We start from the raw sequence: 11,941 nt of genomic DNA on the forward strand, positions 1-11,941 counted from the left end.
ATTGAAAAAATTACACGATCGTCACTTCAAGGAGCTTATCAATGCACAAAGAATTATGAAAACTGAATTTAAAAGAGGAGCTGTAAAAGATTCAATCAGAGACGATTGCGCTTGTACGAGAGGTATTTGGTTTTTTTTTTTTTTTCGTGTGTGTGTGTGTTTTTCAAGAAAAGAGTTCGAAGTAAAGGGAGTTAATCTTTAAGCTGCGATGTTGTGCGTGTTTAAGAGAGATTTCCTTACACTTTACTATTAAGCTTAAAAAAAAATGCGCTTAGCCGAAGTGCATAAATGTTTGACAATACCATTAGAAGTTGCAGTATATAAATTCATATAGAGTGTGTAAAGAATGTTAAAACGATTAATCAACAATGTAAATTACTAGATCGTTCCGAGACCGGCACTCTGTTGGCGGTCGCATAATCGTTTTCGGGATTGTTAACCCCATCGATTGACAAAACTTTAGCCCCGTAACCCCCGTCGCTCGGTTCGGGCCAGAAAAAAAGCCGCACGGTGGATGCCGTCGTGGATTCTAGATGAGAAAAAAAAAAAAAACAAGGAACAGCACATGTGACCTGACGTTAAGTTTATAGCGCGGAATAGAGATGAGCAATTTACCCGGTAAATGTTTTCTGCCTGTGACTTCACTTTAATATGCGCATATAATTCTCGATCAAATTTTCTAAACGGACTATACAAAACATTTACGACTGCTTAATTATTAAGTGCATTTTTTTTAACGAGTTTCACGTGTACGAGATTTATTTTAAAAAATTGCGGATTTCTTTTTATTCCTTCGCTCGCCACATTTTGGCAAAATATATTTTCCGGGTAAAATCGCCGTCGTTAGTACGAAAAAAATAATGAAAGACTTATATACTTGTTAGAATGATTCTATATAGCGAGAAAGGAGAAAGATAAAATAGCTGTGTGAAACACGAAAGAGAAATATTCCGCGTGACGTTCCAGAAAAAAAAAAGTTGTAACGTCGCGCAGATTCCGTTGTTCTATGCATGTAGCCTCGTTGCGGACTAAAGAGACTCATGCTCGTGATTTGTAAGATAATTGAAGTAGGAGACGTATAAGAGATGAATGTGTACGATTAAGATAAATAATTACGCAAAAGGATTCCTCCTTCGTTTTCTCAACGATCTTGCATTCTTTACAAACTTAACTTCGCATTATTCCATCGCGCACGTGCGACAAAAATCGATTACATTTTTTGTTTTCTTCCTCGATCGCGCAAGTTGACAAAGAGTCGTTTTTAGTCTCGTGCTTCACGCACGTGCTGTGTAAATAATGACTTTTCCTCTCAGAGTGTTGTTGTTTCTTCCGTCTGTCGTATAATTTCGTTTAATTATCGAACCGATAAAAGATTACTTATTTTGAATCTTTAAGGAAATTAAGTTTGTATCGAGATGAGAGACGCGACAAGTGAAACGAAAGAACGCGAATCCCGAGGACCTTTTGCACGACTGCATTTTCGACTTCAGTTTGTTTACCGTAGATAATCTTGTGAAAATGAAAAAAAAAATCTATAATGTTGTCTATACGACATATATGACGTTGACAATTTAATAAATATAAATAAGTTAAGAACAATAACTATGCGAGAGAGAAAAAATATTACTGCCACTCTCTCTCTAGCGAAATGAGTGCGAATTGAGCGAGTATGTATATTCATTGCAGTCCTTAATTTACAAGGCCGAGCGATATCAGCGCAGTATACACATTTGTGAAGTATCTATGAGAGTTATCTTAATTATTTATACATACTCCATGTTCAATCTTTCAAGTGTTCATTATACGAGATCGCCGGGAAATTCAAGATCGCGTTCGATACTGCAGAACGAGCGAGTGTATCTTTTACAGGAAGCTGCTATATATATATATATCACTACAATCTTGGAAAAACGTAATAAAATATATATGCAGCGGTAATTTCAGACTGAAAAGCTTCCTGCACGATCGAACGTTATTTGACTTTGCGTTCTTCTTCTTCCTACAAAAAGAGATGTTAAAATTGCACAACAATCGTCGGCGACACGTAGTCTTTTATATCGATCGCTTTCTTTCAATCGGAAAAAAAAAAAAAAAAGAAACAAACATAAAGTAAGCGAATAGTATTGTTAATAATTAAAATTTAATAACTCTTATTTTGTTACGAGAAGAGATATATATATATATAACACACATATTCTTTATATGACCATATCTTATGAATTTTTCATAAAATCGTCATCGTCGAAAATTATCTCAACATATCGTGTTCAACATATCGAGTCATCGTCATTTGATTTTTTGTAAGATATTTTTATTTGTTATAAAATAAATAATTTCGAAACGACAGTTCTTTTTTTGTAGGAAGCGTTTGCTCTGGATGTGTTCGAAACGGAAACACGCCGCACACATGTGAGAGAAATATCTCATTACTGGATTGTGTCATAGTAATCTCCGAACTCCGCCGACTATTTATTCTCATCGTAGTGAGTAATCTATTAATCTGACGAAAGAGATAAGAAAACAAAAAACAAAAAAAAAACAAAAAAAAAAAAACAAGAAAACTCTTTGTACAATTTTTACTAACAAAATCCTAAATAATTGTAAACGCATTTGATTAATTGATTGTGCGTTTCTTCGCGAACGTGTTCGCGCATCGGCGAGACGGGCGAGAGCGGATGAAGCCGCAAAATCAAGTTTTTCCACTGCCGAAGCCTTTTGATTTACTCGCGCACACGCGACACAAATACACACACAGTGTGACGCATCTTCAAGGGAAATATCGTGACGTTAATTTACGGCAAATTGTGAGAACTGTTTGCGAAAACAATGAGACTTGTTGTTATCACGAGATTCGGACAAAGTGTCGCAATTAGTCGCGCAGCAGCGCGATTTGATGTATCGACACGTCGGGAAAGACAATATTGCGAAGTGCGCCTCGGCAGTGGTACGAAATACGATTCAATGAGAAAGGAACTTTACCATTTTCTCCGGCGAACGAAAAAGATTTACACAATTTATTTGGGCATCGCTCGAGCGTATCCACGTTCTCGCTCTCGAGTCTGATTTTCGTTGAACAACGCGTTTCCTCTTTTACCGGCTCAAACGAGCTCTATTTTTCATGCGTACGCAGCCAATGGCAGACCCGGCCCGATCGTGCGCGCTCGCCTCTCTCGCCGTTAGACGCAAACAAAAGTCGAAACTCGGACGCTCCGAGTACACGCGGATTCCGCGTTTGTCGATGGAATTTAATATCTGCTGCCTTCGTTACGGAACACGCGGCCGTGCTTTTTTCGCCCTTTTTCCAACTCGTCCTCCACTTCCTCTCTTCTATCTCTTCTCTCGCTATTCATTCTTCGCTCTCGTTTCTCAACACGATTGGTCGAGAGACACGATCTTTGCTTAAAATACGCGATAGAGAATCGAACGGGTTTCCGGAAAAAAAAAAAAACACCAGGAATTGAATTAAATTTTTGCGCACATACGTTCTATGCACTGTTGTTATCGGTACGTATTGTTTACAACGTCGAGCTATTTATTCTTTGATCAAATAAGCATATAAAATATTGATTTATTTGTACCTACGCAAGCTCGCAATAAACAATTCTCTTTCTATAATCTGTGTTTCACATGTAAATATCTAGCGATCTCTAGCGGTTTTACGTAAACTTCTATTATTGTGTCCTCAAAAACAATTACTTTGTTCTTAAAGTCTAAATAAATTAACTAAAGTTTATATCAATTTTGAAAGTTTTTGTAATGTTTTTCTAATAGTTTACACTTGTTTGTTATTGTCTATCGGATTTAAATAGAGAACGCGTATTTCTTTTGCTTTTCACTTCTCTCTCTCTCTCTCTCTCTCTCCTCTCTCTCTCTCTCTCTCTCTCTCTCTCTCTCTCTCTCTCTCTCTCTCTCTCTGCCACGCTATCCTCACTTTAGACNCTCTCTCTCTCTCTCTCTCTCTCTCTCTCTCTCTCTCTCTCTCTCTCTCTCTGCCACGCTATCCTCACTTTAGACAAATAAATATCGTCGTTCCAAACTGCTAAACACGCGCTCACAGTGCACGCCAATCTCTGCGTGCAAATATAAACGGCGAATGGTTGTAAATAAGCAGACTGCGCACAGCGACTAGGGCCAGTTATCTATTGTTATCAACGGACGTATTGACTATTGTACGCGGTCCAGACGTACCTCCTCTCCCCGGCTGTTCCTCTCTTCCCTCGCGACCCTGTATAAATGTCACGCACTTGTATTTAATACGTTTGTACATAGCAATTCGTTTTCAATAAATATTCAATGCTTTGATTTTTTGCCCCTGCTTGTGATCTCTTTTGCGATCTCAACGCACCCGTTGCCTCGCTGATTTTCTCCGGACGGAGATTGCTGGAAAAGAAGGTAAGTACACGTTAGTGTATTAGTCGTAACGTGTTTCTCTTCCTGCGATCGCGTTAAGTTTACCCTGTCAGAGATAATATCGCGAAAGAAAACTGCTACGTTACTTCCCGTAACACGCGCACGCCATAAATTCATTTGCCGTGTAATTCGGAGTGTACGTGTGTGTGTGTGTGTATATATATATATATATGTGCGCGTACGTGTGTGTGTGTGCAAATGACATTATATTTTAATAATTTAATTTTGCGTTTTTTTATAAATTTTTATGGCCTCTTAAAATTATATTCGTTCCGAGATACCACGTTGGAAAATGTAATTATATATGAATTAGATAAAGTATCTCTTTTCGCCGTGCGAGAGTAATATTCCCCGGCAATATTTCCAAAATACGTCGCTACGCTGTAAATTATATCTGCAGACGAAACCTTTCCATTATCTCGAGGTATTCATTCTTATTTTCTCTTATTTCTTTTCCCCTTTCCCCGTGCCTTTAATTTAAACGGGTTGCACGCTCGAGTTTCTCGATTCGTCGGGGGGTGTTCTTTTTTTTTTCTCCCTCTCTTCTCCATCCCTGAAAACATCCTTTAATTAAGTCGCTCCAATTCATTACCGCTGCACTGACGTAGATAGGCACGAGACGCAAACGTAGCTATCGTTTCGTTAACTCCCTCCCCCTTCCTCCCTCTCAGCGAAGATTTTCCCTTCGCGATGTCGGAGAAATTACGTATCCCCGGATATACATGATATCGCGACACAGTAGCTCGTCATTTACGGGTTTGTCTTTAATTAAAACGGCACTTTCTTATCCTCCTCGACACGCCACTTTGTCCTTTCCCTCCTCTCGGGCACAAATTCTTCGATAAATTGCGCGGCATGCGCGCCGTCGAAATTTCGCGAACAAAAAAAGAAAAAAAAAAAAAAGATCTCCGCTCCCCGAGCAACTTTAAATCAATCAAATCGCTTCAACGAATTTTATTGGATCAACGGCACAGTAGCTTTGTCTGTTTCTTTCGGATTTACAGTGTCGGTGTCGTTCTGGTGTCTCGATGGTTGCACGCGATAAATCATTACTTTCTCTCGTGCAGAGCTCTCGCCCATCGTAAACTTTTTTTTACCGAGCGGTTAATGGAAACGAATTGCGTTTTCGAACTATCGGACGTCGACGATTCTGTGCGCGGCGACACGCACCGTGTGAACAAAGGTGAGAGCCACGACACAGTGCGTGCGTAATTTGAACCACCGACTGCGCCATGTACTTACTTCTTCGAACAGTTCTTATCGAGATGGCATCACGATGGATTTGCACGGCTGGACATCTGATAAGGCTTCGCAAGAGCGAGCGAGGTACTTCAATACCCTCTGTGTATATCGCGTGTGCTTTGTAACCCCACCGACGCAAGGTAAGTCCGAGACGAGGGGAGGGCGAGATACAAGACGGCTTCGAAATCGCGCTGATGTTAATCCGATGCGAAACACTTCGTCTTCGATATATATTTTCCAGTTCCCCAATCAGATTACGCGTATGCGACGAGATTGCTCGTTTCTGCCTAGCAAATAATCCGTCTTTGTGACGCTCGCAAAACGATAGGAGCAATTAATAATTCAAACACGGAATATGAAAAGCCACGCAACGGAGTTTCCCAAGTTATTGACAAGATAATTATTATTGTGTTAACTTGTTTTGTATGCGATCACGCGACACAAAAAAGCAGATAAAACATACGTATGTCCCTCGTGCGATTCACGAATATCCCTGACTAAATTGTAAGTAATCAGAAAATCAAATAAATATATATTATATATGTTGTATATAAAAGAACAGTAAAATAATTTTATAAAAACATGGAAAGACAAGCAAATGAATAAATAATTGCTACATTTTTTTTTTTAAATCACACACAAGAGAAACGTCAACAACAGGAGTGTAAAATTTAAGACAAAATGTGATATTTTTCTCTTGCAGAAATATTATTTAGATAAAAATATCGTCGACGAGAAGTGCGCGATAGTAATATAATTTTAAAAACTCAAAGAGAGTTTATTCTGACGCGCGTTAATTCTTTTTGAAGCTCAATATTGTCTGTCACTTCCTTTAGACAACATTGATCTTACTTAATATCATTTTTACTGATATCTCTATTTTTTCTCATCTCTCTTTCTCAACATTAACGATTCGAGTGAGGAAATATTCAATCAACAAGTAAGTGGTTTTAGTGTCAGCAGGATGTGTTTGTTATTTATACCTACTCGTGAAACATACTCTTTTACAGGAAGCGACATGTTTACGGTCTATCAATAACGTATCTTTTAATATTTACAAAATAAAAAAACCTGTTCCAAAATACGTGAAATAAGGAAATATCTGTTCTGTTAAAATTGACAAATATCGCACGAAAAATGTCAATTAATCAATTTGTGCAGGCACCGCGTTATCAAGAGATGTATATAGATCGCAAACTTTTATTGTGACCGCGTGTTTATTTATCATTTATTTTATTTTTTTTTAAGTGTCTCGCAATTATATTAAACAATTTTATTTTATCTTTTCGAGATGCAATTATTATAGTTTTTGCGGTATATGTAAAAATTTTGCATGTGTAGCTGGTGGGTGTAGTCGCGCTCGAAGAAGGACGCAATTGATGCTAATCCGCCATGAAACATTTCATCCGTGGCCTCACCAATTCCTCGTTGTCCTGCGGGATTATGAACGGCGGGGTTACCACGCCACCCCGGCAACGTACGATAACAACCCGGAAACTCGGCTCCAAGACAACGACCGGGGAATATGAAGGATTGCTTCGCTCGAATCGATCTGCCACAATCAATACAGACACCCCCCGTAGAGCTGTCCTCCTTCAAATCCCCGAGATCCTTTACATAATTGTATGTCCTGGAATCCAATTAACTTAATCACTGAAATTAGGCGCAGATTATCACACGTTCTGGAATATTCAGGTATCTGTGTTATCCGGTGCGCTCAACATCTAACATTACAACATAACGCTGTACCGCGCGCGTTTGTCACAATGATAAATACAACTCAACAACAACAGTAGTATTTCCTTCATTCGCATCGTTATTTTATACAAAGCTATTACATACGAAACGCGTGTTTTATTTTATAAAAATTATACCGGTGTGTGTGTGTATCATGTCTTTCGCACGTGCGGTTTGATAGAGATGTTGTCATTGTTTTGTTTCAAACAGCAGCGAAACAATCAAGCGTTTCGCGATGAAAATATGAGAGAAAAAAAAAACTACTTTGCGCGCAAGCGAGAGATTATTTCTGTGATTGGTGTTTTTCTCGTTTCTAACACAAAATATATATGTTGTAAACACGATCCCGTCAGTCGATTCTCGTGCATTTACGTATCTCGCACGGTTAATAATTATTGGTAAACACGATAAAATATATTCGTACACGCGCGCGAAGATGGATTGGCTTGTTAAATTGTTACGTTTCCGTGAGATACCCAGTTACTCTTCTATTATCCGCGTCTCTCGTTATCGCCGCCAAAAAGAGAGAGAGAGAGAGAGAGGAACAGGATATAATTCTCGTTATTAATAGGAATTGTCATTCGTGTTGGAAACATCATTCAGACAGGAAAAACTACGTTAAAATTTGTCGATTTGCAGTAGTCGACGCTGTGCTATTTTTTTCGAGAATAATACGGAACGTTTATAAAGTGCGTGACAATGATATTGTCACGCGCGTGCTCTAGATCTATTATTAAATTTCTCTCATTTTTGGACGTACAATCGAATAAATATAATACTGATCGCGATGTGTTTTTTCTCATATTTTTAATCCCGAACATTACAATTGGATTACATTTCATTGTTCAGCAGAATGACACTGTGAATTATGTATCTGTTGATGCCGAATAAAAAAAAAAAAAAATGTTACCAGTCAAATTATAATCGCGTCAGCGATGTATATTCTCGCAGATATTTTGTTTAATATGTACTTTTTTTTTTTATAATAGAAATCGCAACATTACTATGTCACGGAGTAAATAAAATAAAAATCCACAAGTAGGTAATTGAGTTATTTTGTCGTGTAAAACTATCAAGTATTCAACGGCGAGCAGTAAACACATATCAAATAAATAATTTACACGCGGTTGCGAAGTAATAAGAAAAAAAAGATCTCTTAATAGACAATATGTCAAAAAAAAAAAAACAATACACACACACACGCGCGCGCGCGCGCACGCGTGTAAGCTGATGTTGATATTCTTACCAATTTTTTTGTATACTCTTTTAGAATCCTTTTCTCGCAAGTCTCTCGCATTGTGCGTCTCGCTAATATTTCGGACTATATTTACTGCCGAACTTGTACAATTGAGCGCAGACGGATGCTCCGCTGCAGATACTGTTATACCGAAAGATAATCGATCGTTTATGGTGGCTGTAAATTCCCGCGCGTGTACCGTAGGAAATATCGCTCGTGGCAATAACCAATTCGTTGTAACGCTGGAAAATTTCATTTCCACCCGTCGCCAGAAAGCGGAAGCGCGGAAGGGCTCTCGCCGCGCGCGCTGTTAAAATATATCGCTATAATATACAATCGGCAGAAACGCGCGCGCGTGAAAGTCACCGCGGTAAATGCGCTAAATTCAGCTAATCTCGACCAAGCAAGCAGACACACAAGACGCACGGTAGTGTTAATGGTTGTTCATAAATCCATTTTGATGTGCGCGCGCGCGCGCGCGCGAATCGAATATGCAATCGTAAACCGAAATTGTCCGGCAAACAAAACAATCTTTTTCTTGTATTTTTTTCACATCGCACACTTGCTGTGTGTGTTTACGGAGATTCTGTAAAATACTATTTACTCGATCTCTCTTTACGAACGACAAAATATATATTTGTTCTTGCGTTCTCGTTCTTGTTAAAACAAATAAGTAATGACCCTAAAATATTTTTGATACAAATACTGTGCTGTTTGTTGTTTCGACAGGTTTTACGATTTTCTGTAAACCTAAATACAATGATGGAAAATTGAAAAGGACGGCACGGCGCCCTCGTGTCACGTTTCTCCTCAATGTTTATTGGATAAACGAGATATTCGCGGAAAACGGAAGAGAAGCAGGGTTGCGGCGCGAGAGAGATATATATATATATTTTATACATACCTTTGCTAATAAATTATATTAAACGTCGCCGACCCAATAATAATCCGTAATGACCCTAACCAACTTCGGGTACGGGCCAACTGCACCCGCGGGTTTTATTATATATTGGAGAATATACAAGCGCGCGCGGATATGGGAAGGGAGATTTTCGTAACGGAGACTCGCATCCACATTAATTTTCTTAATTTGAAAATAACACGGCTGCTTGCGCCGTTTGCACCTGCTGCTCTCCAATGGGGAGATAAAAAAAAGAAAGAATAAATTCAGAATACATGTAAATGTAATGTGTTTTAATTTATATATATCTTAAATATACAGTATGTTACGCTGTTTGAAAACTACGTGAAGAGATACAAATAACAGAAGATTATATAATTCTGTTTTTATATTTTTATATTATCCCGTTTTTTATATGTTATATTATCCGTACACACACGTTTCTTAAATATACGCTAAAGTTTCCCATATACGCTGTCAGACGGCAATCGAATCTTGAGAATCTGTCTTAGCCGTGACGCTTCGCCCTTCGGAAAAAAGCACGAACGGAATTATTGGATGTTTGCTCGTCGAGAAAGTAGCTTAACGGATGAGAACGTGAGCAGACTTTCGACGCCGCAGAAATAAACGGAAGTTCTCATTCCGGGCGCCATTCATTCGGCGCTATATTTTCCGAACTTTAAAAAGCCGCAGAAAAAGTGTCGCGAAATTGATCAACAGATCGCGTTTCCTTTCCCGTTGAAACTTTACAGTCGGTATAGTTTTTGTATAACAAGTTCTCTTATATTGAATTATTATATAAAATTGTATATCAAACATAAAAAATCAGTAAAATATTAGATTAAATTATATGAAGACCAGATAAATTAAAAACAAAAAAAATTTTAAGATGATCGATAAATATAACAGCAAATCAGCTTTAGTTGTTAACTGGTTTTTTTTTTCATATTCACACACATGCAATTTTTGTCATTTATTGCTTGATCTGCTTTTGTCCTTTTCAATGCTTTCGATAAAACACAATATCGACATTATATTGAAATGGTATTGACATTATATGGATAAAATGTCAATATGAGAAAATTCTGAGATATTGTATAAAATGTGATACGAAATCAGTCAAATGTGTTGTTATCATACGTGTAATAGTAACGCTCTAATGTGAAGAAGATAAAGACCAGACCCCGGAGACAACACATGCAATTTTATGATACGCACGTAAATTTCAGCAGTAACGCAAAATTCGAGTCAATTCGAACAACTGCTGCATGGGTGCAACATATAGTTTTTTGCTTCATGTAAATTTCAATTAAAACGATACACAGCAGATAAATATCATACCGATCGTTTTATTCTCTCAAAACAACGAGAGACGGGTGTTTCCACAACGAGATGTTTTCCGCCTGGCCCTCCATTCGCGATTACTCATGCAATTAAATTAACCCAATCCGTACCCATATATCGATCTCTCTTTTATCTCTTGGCAAAACTTATCGTCCATTGTCCAACAAATATCACACGTTATTGATTGCGCACGCTAAATGTACGAAGTCGCATCACTCTCTTTCTCTCTCTCTCTCTCTCTCTCTCTCTTTTTATCTGCATATTTTTAAAAATGTAAACTTCGAAATATAACTATAATAACAATAATTGTTTAATCTATTTAAAATACAAAAATCTGGAAAATATTCTACTATTATATAACGAAGCATGTTACCAACAGATATATGGAAAATTAGTTCTTTGGAATTGCATAAAGTTTCTCGTTCCGATAAATGTTTCCCACTCTATTCGAAAGAACATGATTTAAAAGCCGATATATATGTGCTACATTCTCCGCGCGCATCATCAGCGGAGACACATTCGCCATTGTCTGCTCCGATGGAGTTTGTTGCTCAATGACCGACCAGTAAGTAGTACATCCGCGAATAAACGAGACTGCTCTTAGTGCGATTGTAGCTCATTGAAAACGAAAGCCGTGAATGCCGTTTATCGCATACATACGTAACACGGAGCCACTGTGGAAGTATCTTCGCCGTTGGAGATGCGGATGTTGATACGATACCGAACAAAGGCGAACAAAGACTCCCCGTCGATCCGGCGGATCTTCGCGAAGTTCCTCCTACGCGGGCCACGGATAGGTGCTCGACAATGAAGTCGAATGTATTATATACAGCTTCGCGTTGGAATGTATATATAAATGTGATATACACGTGAATACGAAACACAGTTATATAACCTCGTCAATAGACGCTTCGCAAAGTTCCAGTTCCAATATATACAGGGTGTCCCAGAATTGGTTTAACATCTCTCGTAGACAGGTAGAAGGAATAAAACTGAGGTGAAAAGTCCTATACCATTTTGCTAGATTCGCAATAGTTACCGAGATTTTAATTAACAAAGATCCGCGAATA

The sequence above is a fragment of the Pseudomyrmex gracilis genome, unplaced genomic scaffold (genome assembly GCF_002006095.1).
Source record: "Pseudomyrmex gracilis isolate BER0280 unplaced genomic scaffold, ASM200609v1 scaffold_59, whole genome shotgun sequence".
Taxonomy (NCBI): Eukaryota; Metazoa; Arthropoda; class Insecta; order Hymenoptera; family Formicidae; genus Pseudomyrmex; species Pseudomyrmex gracilis.